Here is an 18,256-nt window from a genome sequence, read left to right on the forward strand (position 1 = left end):
ATTTAAAAAAGGATGTATTATGTAATTCATACTCTGAAGGGGGTCTAAATTTGTTAGATTTTGGCACAAACTCTGAACATTATGGAATCCCTAAATATGTTAAATTAATGTTGAGGTACCCCATGAATGTAAATAAGTAAATATGTAGTGTAAAAGTTGTTTATACATGGGGGGTGTAAATATCTGTATTTATGGTTGTATGTGCTTCACATTTATCAATTTCAAAACAAAGAAAGAAAAAAAACGGTAATAGGAAAACACATTTTTAGGCATTCGTTTTCTTCTACCTTGATACATTTCCGTATCTAAAAATCCCCCTTTAACTATCGAAATTTTACAGCAGGCTCTCCCTGCATGGAAACCATGTTACATTCCCAGTTACCTATAAACTGTAATATGGATAACAAAGACATAAACATATATCTTTAAGAAAAACTAGGATGATAGAGGTGTTGTTTTGTGATCTCTTTGGTGACAACGGTGTGTTCCTAACTCATGATCAATTCCTTCAAGTGAAATATTTTCCTGTTACCAGCAAGGACTTCAGCTTTGATTTTGAAGCTATTCCAATGGGTTTATCCCATCTAATGGAGAGTCATCTGCAATTTCTACAGGCACCAAGGTTTAACCCCCTTTGATTTTAAATTGTGGTGGTTTATTCAATTGAAAATGTAATAAGAAACATACAAGGAATGTATTTTGCAAAAGGAGAAAATGCACCCCAAAGGAAAAGCTTTTTGGAAGAACATTTTGCAGATATTGACTGGCACCAGGCATTGTTATTACCTTACTAATGCGGCATTTCCAACAGGGTTAAAGGATTGCATGTCAAAATAACACAAATGTAACACAAATATTATTTACAGTGTCAGCTCAAGAGGCTTTTTTGAGATCTCCCCAAGCCCACAAAACTTAATAAATCTATGACAAAGTCAAAGTGACACAATGCAAGAGACACAAAAACTATCAAATGTTTTGCAAGACTATAAGCACCTCCAAATTCCTTCAAATTGGGATATGATCAGGGCCTCTGACAGCAAATGTGCTATTATAACCATCCTTGCAGATACAACTAGGTCGTAAAACCAAACTGAAATGGAAAACAAAATGTGAAAAAGAAAGAAAAAACAAAACCCTGATGAAATATCCAAAACTATTACAACCTTTCAGCTGTGCACATATGGGGATGTACAAAATTAAAAAAAAGGAAAAGATAAATACCAGGAACATGCCATGATGAAATTATAAAATCTGCTAAGCTTTTTTGAAAACTCAAATTCTTCTAAAATGAGAATTAATTAGTGAATACAAAATAACATATTTGATATTTTGTGTCATTTTTTGTAAATTACACATTACACATATAAATGTATAAATCAAGATCATTTATAAAGCCTTACTCACTGTATTTAAATAAGAAGAGGAAACACTGATGTTGCAGCAAACCAGGTGTAAAAACATCTCCTAAACCTTGCCTCACGTGCAAGACTTGGAAAATGTGATAGATGTAACATTTTTCATTTATTGAAGCCAATAAGTGCTCATGGCTGAAGATAAAATAATCTATATTACAATATTATTGACAAATATTGGGATCTTTTGATTTCTCATTAAAAAAACCTTTAAATGTTTGATACATTGTGTTAGTGGTGTGTTGTTTTTGAATAAATGTAGGTACCATTAAAATACACCAGAGGGCAGTAAAGGTTCCTTTTAGTTGCACAGTGTAGTTAACTGTAGTGAAAAGTGCAATTTACAGCAACATAGTTTTACTGTTTCATTTTAACTTATGAAAATGCTAACATATGTGCTAACTAATGTACAACTGCATTTATATTATTTTTAGAAAAACAAACTTTATATATATATATATATATATATATATATATATATATATATATATATAAGTTGTATGGCATATGGTCATTGATGAGGTAGGTCACCAACAGCCGTTGATGCAAATAGTGGCACAAAATAGTCCACCCTAGGTGAGATGATGACTTTCAAAACTTGTGTACTAGCTGATGTTCTAAGATAATCAGTTATCTAAGATATTTTGAGTGCTATTAACTTAGCAGTATTTACAATGCACTGAAAATGTTAAGTATTACACACCCAAAGTAGATGAGTTAGGCTAAGTCCTGCAAACTTAAATTAACAATTGAATCTCAGTTGTGAAAACTTAAAATAATTGATTTTAAACTATTAGTGAATACTTAAATAGTTTAAGTAGAACAAGTACTGCACACTACTAACAAACAAGTTTTTTTAATTCACAAAAGTCAAGTGTAGTTTACTTGTTATTTTTGAGGCAACGACTTTCCGTAATTTTTTCAAGTAAGCTCAACTAATTTTTTCTTAAAGTGTGGTGGAAAAGAGAAGAGACACTGAATTCAAGTTTCCTGAGGTCCAGTGTAAAGTTTCCACAGTCAGCAGTGGTTTGGGGAGCCATTTCATCTGCTGGTGTTAGTCCACCCTGTTTTATCGGGTCAAAGGTCAGCGAAGCCGTCCACCAGGAAGTTTTAGAACTCCTCATGCTTCCCTGTGCTGGCCAGCTTTATGGAGATGCTGGTTTCATTTTCGAGAAGAACTTGGCACCTGCTTACACTACCAAAAGTGCCAATACCTGGTTTAAGGACCATGATATCCCCGTGCTTGATTGGCTAGCAAACTCATCTGACCTGTTAGAAACTCTCTAGTGCTGCCTAAAATGTTGACTCTTGCATAGCTATGTTAGCTAAATTAGCTTTAGCTTTAGCAAACATAGCAAAAGCAAATGTTGCTTAAGCTAAAAGTAGCTAGGTTGGCTTTTGTAGTTGTGTTAATTCCTTAGCTTGCATAGCTGAATAGGCTATGTTGGCTTTACCTACCTTGGCTTTAGCAAACATTAATAAAGCTAACGTAGCTAAATAGAGCCAATATTTTCAGTCATTTCGGTCTCATTGATGCTACTTTTGTTAATTATCCTGCTAATGGATCAAATCTTTAAAATATTTGATCTTGAATTTTTATCAGACAACACAGACTTGGAGGGGTATCATGGTGGGTTAATGTGGCTATAACATGATGCAATCAATCAAATGGTCATTTAACTGGTATATACAAGGGATCGTGAGAGTTTTTATTAAATGCCTGGCCAATATTGTAATATTACACATTTTGCCTAAACCTTTATCTGGTTTCAACTAATTTTCACTTCAGTCTCTGATGGCATTGTCTGGCAACACTCCATTGCTATATAATCGTACTGCACTAGTATGCACAATTCATTCCTTTGCAGGCATCACGGTTAAGATTATGCAAATGTAAAAAAAAAAAAAAAATCAGTCATGAACAATAGCACATGATTAATTTAGTTTTTTTAAAATGTTGCTTCTTTGGTTGAAGCAGATTGACAAAAATGGTATAGTACACATACTGTTTAAATTTGAAAATGGCTGTATTTTCAGAGCAACTTAAAACCACTGGAAAACAGTTAGTTATGATAAGTCAGCCCTCTGGTTTGATTCTGTTTGCTTTTTTCCTTGTGTTCTCTTGTCTTACATGTCTAGGTATGCAGATGTTCCAGCCGACTCCAAACTGCTGAGTAAGCTAGATGTCATGTTCAAACCATCTGCAAAAGGATGAGCCTTCACACCAGCACAGTAATGGTGAGTACTGTTTTTGTGTATCAGATTTTAACAAGAAAAATGTTTTTGTTTTTTTTTTTTTCTGGCCTAAAGGCTTTATTTGAAAACATACAAATACAAGAATTGCAAGTGCTAAGTCTAAATGTTTACATGGGAAACAGCAAACATTTCATTTTCTATTTTGATGTAGTGTAAATAAGATGGTTACTATGTCAAATGAAAAACAACTGTCTTGTGTTTAAAAGAATTACGACATCAGAGGCGTGGTTATCCCTTTTAGGTTGCTTGATATTGCATTTGATGCTCTTGAGTTAGGTTCAAATAAGTGTCTTGTAGCATTGTTTTTAAATTTACTGCTTTTGTTTCTTTATGTTGCAGATCCAACTGTATCCTTTATTCAGGATTTGTATCCTTGTTTTAGAGTGGTAATGTGTTTGTGTTTAATTATGTTGTATGGGTTGAACATTTTGACAAGTGCTTTATCTTTTCTAACTTAAACCTCTTATTCTCAAAGACACAGGAACTTTAAAAACCTCTTAAAAGTAAAACCACAATGTGAACCAGTGTTCAAAAAAATTAACAAAGCGCTTTATTATCCCACAAATTAAGAATGACAAGGGGCAGGGTGAGGCACCTTTAGAAAAATGTCTGAAGCAAAGTAATGTGATAAAGTACTTCTCGCTCCAAAAACTTAGATGTATAAGATTTTGGCTTATTTTGTACTTACCAAAAGATTGCATACACAGAACAAACATTTGTAAGCACTAGGTCTGAATGCTTTGATTAAAAAACCCATACTTTTTGTTGTGTGTTGTAGTGCAAAAGGGTATTTACAATGTCAAATATAAACAAAATGTCTTTAAATGAGTAAAACATAATCTCCCAAAAATAAATTATTGTCAAAGTTAATTAATGTAGATTGCATTGAAAAGCCAAATGTCTTAACTGTTAAGTAGACAAATTTTAGTACAAAAAGGTTATACAATAGTTATCAAAGTTGTATAATGTAAACATACACTGAATATTAGTTATTATAATTGAAAGTTCATTGGACCTACATACAAATAATTTCCTTAACAATACTGATGCAATGATGTGTTCGCTTGTTTGCAGGTTTGACTACCTGGGTGTCACCTCCTGAAAATGGTGAGTTTTTAAGTATTTTTATTAGCTAAATACTGGTGTTCAATACGGGAAATCTTCAACCACTGAAAGTTATGGAGATTACAATACTTTACAGATACTGGCCAAGTTATAATTGCCCATTAATGCTTGTTATCTGTTGGTTCCCATTCACTAAAGGACAGCAAACACAAACACATCTCCTCTTGTTGGCAGGAAATCGTAAAGAATAGCGACATGGAAACAGATTTTGAATGTCTTAACTTGCTCCTGTGGTGAGTCACATCATAATCCATTGACACATCAAACCAATAACTAAATTATTTACCAGTACTTTTAAATGCAGATTATTTTTTAAATCATCTGTTGTTGTAGCCTGTATTTGTTAAGTGGTTTGTGCAGTCCAGTGTCTTTTACCTGCAACTCTTCAATCATTATCTTTGACCTATATGCTATGTCACCTTTGGTTCCCTCTGCCTTCCTGCTCATTCCAGACTACTTTGTCCATCCCCATTTTTGAAAGGGCTGTAATCAAATGTTTATTTGGGGAAATGAATTGAACTTTGTCTAAAGATTACGATATATTTCTTTTATTGCAGGATGCCTTCGACCTTTGGTGAAAGAAGTACTCTTTGCACCACTGCAGATATAGTCTTGTAATGTTGATGCCTTAATAGGAGTCAGGGTCAGCTGTCCCTTTGGTCTGACTTGGATCATTTGGGCCCGATGGTCTTTGTTGGTCCGAAAGCAGTTGGCCTTGTTCTCTGTAGTCTTGGTGCACCGATCTTTGTTTTTATAGTAAGAACAAGCGTTTAATGTAACGTTAACTTTAACTTAACCGTCCTCCTTAGTTCAACTTAGTTAAATACTTAAAAGGAGTCAGGGTCGGCTGTCCCTTTGGTCTGACTTGAATCATTTGGGCCCAATGGTCTTTGTTGGTCTGAAAGCAGTTGGCCTTGTTCTCTGTAGCTTATGGGTTGGTGCACCATCTTTAGGTTTTTTTATTTAACTTAATAAACACTGTCTTTACGGTGTTGTACTTCCACTAATGTAACCGTAACTTTGCCCCCGTAGCTGTAGTTCTAACAAGGAGAGTCAGGCTAGTTACCTGACCATCACTGGGCAGATGAGCTCAAAGCTTCCAGCCTTATCTTCTCCTTTAGTGTGAGTCAGGGGTGGCTGTCGATTAGACTGAGGGGATTGTCATAGGAACAAGAGACTGCCCAGACCGATGATCTCTGTAAGTCTGAAAGCGGCCATCCTTGTTCACTCAGGTGCACCTATAGTTGACTTAGTTTAACTTTTTTCTTTACTTTTATGTTAACTGAAAGTGGAACTTAACCAGGGGTGTGTAAGTCTCTTTCCACTTCAGACTGGAATGGCTGTCGATTGGGCTGACTGGTGTCATTTGGGCCCAGTGATCTTAGTTGGTCTGAAAGCGGTCAGCCTCGTTCTCTTAGTTGCATTTTAGTTTTGGTGCACCTTTTCTTATTTTACTTAGAGTATCTGCAAGAGGGCCTGGCCTGAAAAAAATATGTTTCTGCTAGTTTGTGGTCCACAATGTCACAATAAGAGCTTGAATAAGTATGTGCCTCTGATGGAGAAATTGGTGAGCTATTGCAAAGAGAGTTTGGCACCTTATGGTAAAAACCCACAGTTGAAGTTAACACATTTAATGTGAATTCTGAGAACTTAAACTACTGTGTGATATTAATGTCATGTCATGTTTTTTATGACAAAATTGATCACAAACAAATAATGAAAAAATAATTTTAAAAAATTCAGGACAAATGACAAAAAAATTACAAAGAAATGACAGAGAAAATGACAAAAAAGGACAAAAACATGATTTAAAAGTGATGAAAAAACTGTTGAAGAAAATGATGAAAAAAATGAAAAAGCACCAATGAAAAAATGACAAAATGCTCAAAAAGTGAAAAGACAAAGGAAGACAAAACAAAAAGATATATCATCTATGAAAGTTGACTCAAATTAACGAAAGAAAAAGTAAAAATTATTTTAAGAGTGATGATAAAGACGGTGAAAAAAATAATGATTAAAATCAGTGAGTAAAAAGAAGATCTGACTAGCGTGGTGAAGGATCAAAATGACTGCCATAGCCACTGGGCCATCCGGGAATGAGACATGTTGATGATGGGACAGATAAGGAGTTCATGTCAAATTCAGAGCACCATAGGTTCAACACAGTAAGAGGAATACAGAAATAACTGACTTTCTGTCCAATGGCCAAGGATCAAAATGGCCGACATGGCCACTGGGGTGTCTGTTAATGAAACATGTCAATGTTGGGACAGATATTGAGGACTTCAGGTCAAAATCAGAGCATGATAGGTTCAACACACTAAGACAAATGCAGAAATGACCTGTTTGCATCACTTCCTTTTGGCAGTAGGGGGCGCCATGATGAGGTGTGTTCTTGTGGGCGTGTTCAGTGTGATACTGTTGTGTTGACATAACAATATAAAGACCATAGAATGAAGTTACATCAGTTTTTGGTGAATAATTGTCCAAAAAATTGACTTATTTTGAAATTGGGGTGGGGCTGGTGGACCTCCTGCTGGGATTTTGGCATGGGTCCAAATAGCTTTTTTGTAGGTCTGATGATGATCCATATGCACAGTGAAAATCATAGGCCTCGGATGAACGGTGTATTTTTGGTGAATTTTTTGGGGGGCAACCCATAAATCACACATGAATAATCAATGGTGTAAAAGTGACAAACTGCTGATATTGATGTATGGATGTATTCAGGACCATTGTGTGATTATCCATGTGAAGTTTGGTGATGAATGACATAAACACTAAAAAGTTATAAGCCGTTATTGTGTAATTTTTACTGTAAAAAACACACCAAAAATAGGGTAAAATCACGCCCCTATTACGGCCCCGCCCCATGATGAAAACTCACCGTTCACACAACTTTAGATCTCCAGTTGGTCTTTTTTATGTAAAAAAGTTTTGGAGTCCATCAGTTGAAATCCCTTGGACGACTTCATTCAAATGCGAAATGTGTGCTTTTCTGAAAACGCCAAAATTTGACAAAAAACGGTTTGTAGTGCAGTTCCTGTACATTTTAGAGGATGGTCATAATGTAATTTTTTGTTCGTCTCATCATGATACATACATGTACCAATGTTGGTGCATGTTGGTGTTTCCCACGGCCCTATCTCACTTTTGGCCCCACCCAGTGGCGAGTGGCTGATGGATTTGCGAAACTTTACCAAAAGGTTGTTATTTACCCTGGGGGACAATTTTGGGTAGAGTTTGGTGAGTTTTTGTGCATGTTAAGGCCTCCAGATTAGCGATTTCACAGTCAGGATAATAATAATGAAGAACAGCTACAGTTTCAATAGGGTCCTCGCTCCGAGGTCGGTGGTCGGGCCCTAATTACTCCCTGAATAATAATGATATTTTCATTGGAGCACAATTTTGAACTACTTATACATTCAGTTGGTTGCTGTTGTCTGCCATGCTTTCTCTTTTTCTTAACCCTCTGAGTCCTCAGCCATTTTTACCTCCGCCACAGAGGCTATGTGTTCGGCAGGGTTTGTTAGTTAGTTAGTTAGTTAGTTAGCATGTTTGTTAGCAATATAACTCAAAAAGTTATAGACAAATTTTGATGAAATTTTCAGGGAATGTCAGAAATGGCATGAGGAAGAACTGATTAGATTTTTTGGAGTGATCCGTATCACCTTCTGGATCCAGGAATTTTTAAAAGAATTCTTTACTATTGGGAGATAGGGTTAGATAGTGCTTCTCTAGTTTTATTATTGTGTCTTGCCTGGACTTTCTGTCTTAAAAAGTTATGTTATGGGACTATAGAGACAAAAGATAAAAATAAATGGAGATTACAACTCAAAGATGTTGATGTATTACACACAGTAAAAATGACTATGGCCTTTTTTCCACAAACGAGTTCTCCCTTCTCTTTGGGACCAAAAAAATGAAAAATAAATAAATAAATAAATAATAATAATAATAATTAAAAAATCTTTAAAATAATAACAGTTACAAAACAGGTCCTTGTGCTTTTTGGAATTAGCTTTTCCCATTATTCAAAGCAGTTCTTGTCTGCAGAGACACAGAGGGACACATCACGGGCTCTCTGTGTCTCTTTCTCTTCATTATGAGTCATTCAAGCTCTCTTCTCCATTCAATATGGGAGTTACTAGTGTGTATTTATCTTTAAAGACCCTTAAAAAGTCACCAAGATCCAGGCTCACTAGAAAAACTTTTGGAAGAGCTACAAAGGCATGGATAGCGTCATAAGAATAGCGAAACAGGGGGCTTTCAGAGGATAAAAAGTGGCTATGATTTATGGTTCAAAACTTTTTTAACTTTAAATAACATGTGTCTCTTCTCTTTGTATATGACAATGCCAGGCTTAGTTAATTGTAGTAACCTCATTACTTTTTCACATATTTCATGTTTAACTTTTTCATAGACTTCCGTTAGGAGCTGTTGCTCAGTTGGCGAAAAGTACTCCCCCTGAATCCTTTCCATTTCCAGCAGTGATTCTGTGATCAATCTTGTGGTCAACTTGAAAACGCAATGAACAAGCACTTTGCCAAATTATGAACACCTGGCTTGACATAGCTGCACCTTTTCATCTGGGCTCACAATGGTGCAATTGATTAAGCCAGGATGAGCTGATTAAAATAGGTCAAGCTGCACTACCCCATTTATCCTGGATTTCTTTATTCTACTTTTGTGCAATACCACCCAGGCCTGATCAATGAGTAGGGCTGCATTAGACACCCCCATGTTACAGCTGGAGGTAAGTAGTGTAGCCTATGTTGGAGTGCATTCTTGTGTCATTTTGTGCTAGTGTAGTTAAAAATTAAATCAGCTGGAGATTAAACCATTTCTTGGCTAACACTTTCTTATCATGGAACTTTGGGACCCATTGCCTCTCACCAGTTACCACTTAAGGCAGTATTCTCTGTCATTTAATCAAATATATTGGTGGTTTTGCCATTAAGAACAGGTAGGGAATAACCTGGAGTCTCAATATCCTAATTAGGTGTACATTAAATAACGATTTTTATGTTCAAAATTACCAACCAGAGGACTGTACTAAATAAAAAGCATGAGAAAAAAGATTTTGGTCTGGATTTTTTAGGAAATGACTGTGCACTTGCATGCAATTTTACACACAGTATAATAAATAAAAATGCAAGATTTGTAACAGAAATTGAGCATATTTATTTTTTGGTATTTTTTTTTAAGTTACACCTGTCCTACAGACATATTAAAATATTTACAGATAGAGTGAGTTATGATGCTCTTCTTAAAGGCTGTATAATTCCTTCCAAGCACGAGCAGATACAGTTGGCTTTCTTGCAACGGGTTAAGAAGCTTCTCCTCCAAATCCACCGTGAAAGTTAAACAATAAAAATGTCACAATAAACAAACAATGTTAGCATAACATACAGTGCTTAACAAATTTATTAAAACACCTGTCATATTTGTCTCAGAGACCATCCAGCATCATGAACTGCTTTAATGCGGACTCTTTCATTTTCAGTGAGCTCTCCACATTTTACCATTTTGAACAGGAATGAGGGATTTCAAACTGAATTCACCCAAATTTGAGCCGGCTCACTGGGCTTCTCTGAGAAGTCAGAAATGAATCAAGCATAACATTAAACCACTAAAACTAATTTTTCTGTTCAGGAATGCAAGTAAATAACGATAATTTGACATATTAATCAAGAAACATTGATGTGCTTTACTTTTTTTTTTTCAGTTTTTTTGTAAATCAGTAAATTTGAAAATTAATGGATAACAACAATAATTATATTTTAGCATTAAAAATTTCATTTGGGTTAAAGAGCTTCTACATATTGGTGTATTAACCATTGCAGAAACACAAAAAATGAATTTGGTAATTACCAATGCTGTTAATTTAGGGCAGCTGTGGCATAACCTTACTTTGGTTAGGGTTAGGGTGGTCTAATAAATTTGGTAAGCACTGTACATGATGGCATGCGCAGCATGTGAGTAAAATTCACTGATTAAAAGTAAAACAGAGATAAAGTAACACAAATTTCTTTGCAGGCTGCATGCAAGAGAATGAATTTGAGTCCATCCAGCTTCCATTGGTGCGGTGAAACTCCATGCTTGTTCACATGAATCTAATGTGAAGCTACTGAGTCACACGAGAGCAGCTCAATGATAATTCCTTAGCGACTTCAAAATAAAAGCACCGTATTTTCAAAGTAAAATGAGGTATTACATCATACATAGGCTAGAATATGTACCAAATGAAACTTCAAATAATAAAATAAACATCACTTAAAATTATATTGTCATTGCTCCTCCTTTGAGAGCCCCCTAAGGGGTATGTTGTCCCATTTGTCTATTTTGAGAGCACCCTAGATCAGTGGTTCCCAAAGTGGTGGTCAGGACCCCCAGGGGGGTCATGGGATTGTTTCCAAAAAACAAATAAAAACATAACATGATTTAAATTAATAATTCAATTTAAAAAAAAAGTATAATAATAATAATAATAATAATAACTTTATTTATATAGCACTTTTAAAAGCAAGAAAGCAGCAAGACAACAAAACACAACAACAAAGACAAAAGTGCACTCAAGGGGACAGAACCTAAACAAGATCAAACCAACTATAGGTTCAGCCCAAACAACAATATTACTGAGATATTAGAAATACAAATCCATGGAAGTCATGAGAGCTCTGATATGTTTCACATGACTACACTTGAGCTGAAACATCCTGGAACATCATTAAAACAAGACATCATAAGAACCCACGGGTACCCGGCCAACACAGAAACCCAACTACAGAACCTGAGACCAAGGAGACTGAAGTTTAAAAAGGCAAGTAAAAGAGAAGCAGTAAGAACTAAAACATTAAGATAAGTAAAATTGTAAAGGAAGAATAAGTGTAAAAGAATATGTCCGAGGTGTGAAAACACTAAAATGATACAAGCATCAAAGGTAAAAGCTAAAACCAGTAAGAACTGCCTAAATTAAAGACTCAAGATCATTGATATAGAAAATCAAAACAGTAAGGAGTAAGAGATATTAAAACATGAATAAGAAGAGTAAAAGGTACTAAATAAGCTAAAAATCAGAAGTAGTGAAGAATAATAGTAACAATAATAACAGTAAAACAGCAAAAATAGGTGTAATGTAACAAAAGTGAAGATAAAGGGTAAAACGATAATTGAAGGAATAGGAATGAGTAAGAAGACGACATCACATAAATGCAAGTCTATAAAAATGAGTTTTAAGAAGTGATTTAAAAGCAGTGACAGTTTCTGTACGCCTTATTTCCTCGGGGAGGTCGTTCCAAAGTCGAGGGGCCCTGATGGAGAAGGCCCTGTCACCTTTACTTACAAGTCTCGACTTTGGAACGACCAGGAGGCCCCCACCAGAGGATCTTAGGGTGCGGGCTGGCTCATAAGGGGTTAGAAGTTCTGTAACATAAGCTGGTGCCAGACCCTTTAGAGCTTTAAAAGTAATGAGTAAAATCTTAAAATCAATTCTAAAACTAACTGGAAGCCAATGTAGAGATGCTAAAATGGGGGTGATGTGATGTCGTCTGTTAAAACCGATTAGAAGCCTAGCTGCTGCATTCTGGACAAGTTGAAGGCGGGAGAGAGATTTTTGGTTAATACCAGAGAGAAGTGAGTTGCAGTAATCTAGACGGGAGAAAATGAGGGCGTGGATGACTTTTTCCATGTCTGACTGGGAGAGGATGGGTTTTAATTTGGAGATGCTGCATAAGTGAAAGAAGCATGACTGTGTGATTTTATTAATATGAGCTGCAAAGGTGAGGTTAGAATCAACCTGAACTCCGAGATTTCTGGCTGTTGATTTGATATTTGATGAAAATGAACCAAGGCTGTTATTGATTAAGTTTGAAGAATTTTGTAAATTGAACATGATTATTTCAGACTTGCAGGTGTTTAGTTGAAGAAAGTTCTGGGCCATCCAACAGTTAATATCAAACAGGCAGTCTTTTACAGCAGCTAGGCTTCTAGGATCCTCAGGTCTCAGGGGCAGGTATATCTGTGTGTCGTCTGCGTAGCAGTGAAAGGAGACTTTATGATTCTGGATTATTTGACCAAGGGGCAGCATATAAATAGAAAATAAAATGGGGCCTAAAACCGAACCTTGCGGTATACCACAGGTAAGGGTAGAGGTAGAGGAGGAGTGGTTACCTATGGTGACCGCAAAGGTTCGCTTTGAAAGATAAGAATAAAACCAGCTAAGTGCAGTGTCCCTGATGCCCACCCAGTTTCTAAGACGTTCAATTAAAATATTGTGATCAACGGTATCAAAAGCTGCACTGAGATCTACAAGAAAAGAATCAAAATCAGTTCAATTAAAAATAAAAACAAATATATCAAGTGATATTTGTGCTTAAATGTAAGTTAAAGATATAAAAAACTACATAAAATGCGAGTTTTGTACATGATGCTTTGTGCAACATCATGCACTTCATCCCCCTGAAGGGAAAGTGGGGGTTCCCGATCCCTTATGCTGTTATTTTGGGGGTCACGGGCTTAAAAGTTTGGTAACCACTAGATGGCACTTTAACACATTTTGTCCACTTTGAGGGCACATTATACCATGTTTAGTACACTGTGAAGGGTCCCTACACTGTTAACCCGAAAGTTGTTGTAATCAAATAATTTAAGTAAATATTACTTTAAAAAACTAAGTTCTTTTGAATTACTTAAGTCATTTTGGTGTATTCTATTATTATAATGTAACTGTAGAGTGAACTTGTTTTTTTGAGTTGAATAAACTTAAAATTTCTATTTTTTTTTACTTAAACTTTGGGTTTACTTATAATATCAAATGCTTCAAGGTGTTGAATTCTGATTAGCTGGTTGAATTCAAACCTGTCTTGGCTTGTTTGAAACAAAATTGCACAATTTCCTTGTTCCATCATCTAAGACAGAAGCTAAGAAGACCAGTTTCTCCCTCACTTGGTTCTAAGCATCTTGCACTGTAAAACACAACATCATTTGACAAATCTGCAGTTTTCCCAGAATGCCGTTGGGCACTAAAAGTTTATGCAGTCTGTTCGCTGCTGCTGTCGTGGCCAGAACACTATTGAAAAAGAGATTTTTAATTTCAAAGAGGCTTTCTCCTGGCTAAATAAAGGTTAAATAGAATAAATAAATAATTTGCACCATGAGTGAAGTTTCCGGCTCAGTCATATAGGGGGCAATGTTAATGTTCTGAATGTATATGAGTATTGGAAGGCACAGTAACATTAATAACAACCATTCGTTCAGTGGGTCACTAACAGCCATTTACGGTGTACATATTTTGAAAATATCAAGTTGGCATAATTTAATTTTCTAAATTATTTTCAATTAAATCAACTTGTGATTTAGTGCAATGGCCTTAAAATATTAAGTCTACAAATTATGCAAAGCAATTGACTTTGCAAGAGATTTTAAGTTAAATCAACTTGGCATCTAGTTTGTTGTGCTTAAATACTGAAGTTAAATTCACTCAAGTTTTTATTATACATTACTCAAATTTTTCAGGGCAACCAGTTTCCTCAAATATTTTAAGTAAATCTAACTCATCTGTTATGTGTTGGTAATGGCTGAACCCAGGATGCGGAGACGGATAGCAGTTTAGAACAGGTTTATTGTACAGGTAAGTGGAAACAGGAGGGGTGAATCCAAGAGTCCGAGAAGGAGAGAGAGTGCTGGAGCTGGCTGCGGTGATCTGGGCAGGAGGCACTGGAAGGAAATGGAGAGGCACGTTAGAGGTGAACAAGAGGATGACAAACACTAGAAAGTACTCAAAAATCTCAATGGTAGAAACACTGGTGAACTTCTCTGGAGGAATCTCGTGAGAGAAGGAGCCTGGAGCTGACGATTACCGTGAGGTAGGTAAGACGAGACTCAGGCGCTGTAGAGAGCCGCAGCAGGTCTTAAGTAGCGCTCCTGATGAGTGATACGCTGCAGGTGTGAACTCTCCACAGCACCGGGGGGAAGGGGAGGAAGCCTCAGGGAGAACACAGGAAAGTTAGCAGCCAGTCACAGCCTCCGGAAACCGGAAGTTCCACAAAAATAAAACGACTAAACAAAGTAAAACACCACAGTACCCCCCTCTCAACGGACGCCTCCTGGCGTCCTGCCAGGCTTGTCCGGGTGCTCCCTGTAGAAGTCTCGTAACAAATTATCATCCAAAATCAATTTCCTGGAGATCCAGGATCGTTCCTCCGGACCATACCCCTCCCAGTCAACGAGGAACTGGTATCCCCGGCCTCGGGGTCGCACATCCAGGATTCTGGAGACAGTAAAGGCAGGATGGTCATCGATGATCCGGGGGTGGAGGGCGACGGTCGGCGGGCTCAGGTCACTGGTAGATACAGGTTTCTACAGAGATACGTGGAACGTGGGGTGGATCTTCATAGACTCGGGGAGTTTGAGCTGCACAGCAGAGGGGTTGATGATTTTGGTGATCTCGAATGGTCCAATGAAGCGGGGGGTAAGTTTTCTGGATTCCGTTGCGAGAGGAAGGTCCTTAGAGGAGAGCCAAACCTTCTGGCCAGGACGATATTCAGGGGCAGGAGTGCGATGTGCGTCAGCCGATCTGCGATTGCGCTCCTCCGTGCGAGCGCAGCCTTGGCAGATCGCCACACCTCTCTGATCCGCTGAAGGTGTTGCTGCACAGAGGGTACCGATGCGCGGAGGCTTGTTGCTCTGGAAACAGGGGGGGCTGATAACCCAGGGAACACATGAATGGAGACATGCCGGTAGCTGAACAGGTGAGCGAGTTGTGTGCATATTCGACCCAAGGAAGGTGAGAGCTCCAGGCGGTGGGGTGATGGGCAGCAACACAACGAAGAGCAGCTTCTAAACTCTGATTGGCTCTCTCAGTCTGACCGTTACTCTGCGGGTGATAACCGGAGGACAGGCTGACCGTGGCTCCCAATTCGTTGCAGACTTCCTTCCAAACACGAAACAAACTGTGGACCGCGGTCCGACACAATGTCACTGGGGATGCCGTGAAGCCTGAAAACATGGAGAACAAGGAGTTGAGCAGTCTCTAGGGCAGAAGGGAGCTTGGGGAGAGGGATATAATGGACTCCCTTGGAAAACCGATCCACCACAGTGAGGATGACCGTGTTTCCAGCAGAGGGCGGTAGACCGGTGATGAAATCCACGGCGATGTGTGACCAGGGACGACCAGGGGTAGACAGGGGGCGCAGCAACCCAGCAGGAGGCTGGTGGGAGGATTTCCCTCGGGCACAGATGGGACAGGCCGCCACGAACTCCCGGGTGTCTTTGGTCATTCCAGGCCACCAGAAACTTTGCTGGAGGAAACTTAGGGTCCTCTGAAAACCTGGATGACATGTAAGCTTGGACGAATGAGCCCACTGGAGCACTGGAGAGCGAACTGAGTCTGGAACGAAGAGACGATCTGGGGGTCCGGTACCGGGATCTGGCTGAAGAGTCTGGGCGTCCTTAACAGTCTGTACTATGTCCCATGTAGCAGCTCCTACTACACAGGACGGGGGAAGAATCAGGTCAGGCTCCGTATCCTCTTGGGATGACGAGTCAACCCGAGAGAGGGCATCAGGCTTAGTGTTGCGAGAGCCTGGTCGGTATGAGAGGGTGAAGTTGAAACGGCTGAGGAAGAGCGCCCACCGGGCCTGCCGAGAGTTCAACCGGCGTGCTGTACGTAGGTAGGCGAGGTTCTTATGGTCCGTCCAAATGATGAAGGGGTGCTGCGTGCCCTCCAGCCAGTGCCTCCACTCCTGTAACGCCCACACCACAGCCAGCAACTCTCTATTTCCAACGTCGTAATTCTTCTCAGACGGGGACAGCCGGCGAGAGAAGAATGCACACGGGTGGAGCTTCTGGGTCTTAGGGTCTCTTTGGGACAGTACCGCCCCAGCTCCGGTCTCGGAGGCATCCACCTCGACCACAAACTGGAGGGAAGAGTCAGGGTGTTTCAGGACAGGGGCCGAGGTAAACAGAGTCTTAAGGCGGGAGAAAGCCTCAGCAGCTTCAGGGGACCACCGATAGGGGGAGCTGGGAGAGGTGAGCCTAGTGAGGGGAGCAGCCACTCTACTATAGTCCCTAATGAACCTTCTATAAAAGTTGGCAAAACCTAGAAATCGCTGGAGCTCTTTTCGATTGCTAGGGATGGGCCATTCTGTCACTGCCCTGATCTTGGCTGGGTCTGGCTGGAGCTGGCCTTGGGCGATAATAAACCCTAGAAAACTCACAGATGGGGTGTGAAACTCACACTTCTCGGGTTTGACATATAACTTGTTTTCAAGGAGTCTCTGGAGAACTAACCTAACATGTTGCTGGTGCTCCTGGAGCGAACGAGAAAAGATCAATATATCATCTAGATAGACGAACACGAAACGGTTTAACATGTCCCTGAGCACATCATTGATAAGGGCCTGAAAGACGGCTGGAGCATTAGTGAGACCGAAAGGCACGACCAGGTATTCAAAGTGGCCGATGGGGGTCTTAAAGGCGGTCTTCCACTCATCCCCCTCCCTGATCCTGATGAGATGATAAGCGTTCCTAAGATCTAGCTTGGAAAAAACCTGAGCGGAACAGAGGGGTTCAAAAGAGGGGTCAATCAAGGGCAGAGAGTATTTATTTTTAACAGTGATGTCATTCAGGCCTCTGAAATCAATGCACGGACGGAGTGAGGAGTCCTTCTTTTTTACAAAAAAGAACCCAGCCCCTAGTGGAGACGAGGAGGGGCGTATGAGACCTGAAGCTAGCGAGTCATGAATGTAAGTCTCCATGGCAGACTTCTCAGGGGCTGAGAGGTTATAGAGCCGACTGCTAGGCAGGGGTGCACCGGGGAGTAAATCAATAGCACAATCGTACGGGCGATGAGGAGGAAGAGAGACAGCTAGCTCCTTGCTAAATACCTGTGCTAGGTCATGGTACTCAGGGGGAACATTAGACAGATCGGGAGGATTGGGAGCGACCGGGGGGCGACTGACTGAGGGAATGGCTGAACGGAGACAGTGAGAGTGGCAATGGACGCTCCAGTTGGTAATAGTGGCGGTTTTCCAATTGATCTGTGGGTTATGTAACCGGAGCCAAGGGAGACCTAAAACAATGGGAGCATGAGGAGACGGGATAACGAAAAGTTGGAGGTTTTCACGGTGATTGCCAGAGATAATAAGGGTTATGGGCACAGTCCGGTGAGTGACTTTAGCAATGAGTCTGCCATCTAAAGCGGTGACGTTCTTGGGAGCAGATAAAGATTCAAGGGGAATTTGGAGCTGTTGGACAAGGTCGTCTTGAATGAAATTATCATCTGCTCCGGAATCAATGAGTGCTTTTATGGGGACGGAATCGCGCCCCCAGAGGACACTGGAGGGAACAATTACGCGCAGGGGAGGGCTAGAGGAGGAGGTCTGGCTCACACGAGTGCCCTCGTTCACGAGTGAGCCCTCTCTTTTGGCGTCTGGGGACAATTTACCAGGAAGTGGCCCGCA

General features: G+C 39.4%; 1 long non-coding RNA gene across 1 annotated transcript; it reads right to left on the reverse strand.

Annotated features, from left to right (window-relative positions):
• Positions 1 to 14,397: 14,397 nt before the first annotated feature.
• On the reverse strand, positions 14,398 to 14,943 carry LOC121504078. The gene is made up of 2 exons (XR_005991430.1): positions 14,654 to 14,943; positions 14,398 to 14,510 (listed from the first exon to the last, which is right to left on the reverse strand). It is a non-coding gene; the product is annotated as an uncharacterized LOC121504078 (long non-coding RNA).
• Positions 14,944 to 18,256: the final 3,313 nt, after the last annotated feature.

The sequence above is a fragment of the Cheilinus undulatus genome, linkage group 22 (assembly GCF_018320785.1).
Source record: "Cheilinus undulatus linkage group 22, ASM1832078v1, whole genome shotgun sequence".
NCBI classification, from domain to species: Eukaryota; Metazoa; Chordata; class Actinopteri; order Labriformes; family Labridae; genus Cheilinus; species Cheilinus undulatus.